This window comes from Caretta caretta, chromosome 27 (genome assembly GCF_965140235.1).
Source record: "Caretta caretta isolate rCarCar2 chromosome 27, rCarCar1.hap1, whole genome shotgun sequence".
NCBI lineage: Eukaryota > Metazoa > Chordata > Testudines > Cheloniidae > Caretta > Caretta caretta.
The window spans coordinates 7,812,414-7,812,863 of NC_134232.1; positions in this window are offsets into that span (position 1 = coordinate 7,812,414).

Sequence of the window (450 nt, forward strand, 5' to 3'; positions counted from 1 at the left end):
TTGTGAGCTACAGCTCACTTCATTGGATGCATCCGATGAAGTGAGCTGTAGCTCACGAAAGCTCATGCTCAAATAAATTGGTTAGTCTCTAAGGTGCCACAAGTACTCCTTTTCCTTTTGCAAATACAGACTAACACGGCTGATACTCTGAAACCTAGCTCTTTTATAGCACTTATCAGTCTCTCTCTCAGCGCTTTGCAAAGGAAGGTCAGTGTCATGGTCCTCATTTTAATATGTTGCCACGTATAATGGCAATATCCGCCCACCATCATACACCGCATTTCATTGCGACTTGCTCCTTCAGACCAACACAATTCACAGATTAGGGCCAGAAGGGACCATTGTGATCATCTTGTGTGACGACCTGCATAACACAGGCCAAGCTGGGCTGGTCAAGGAGGATAGGGACCCTTCAGCACCTCCACAGAGCTAGGAAAATAAAAGAAACAC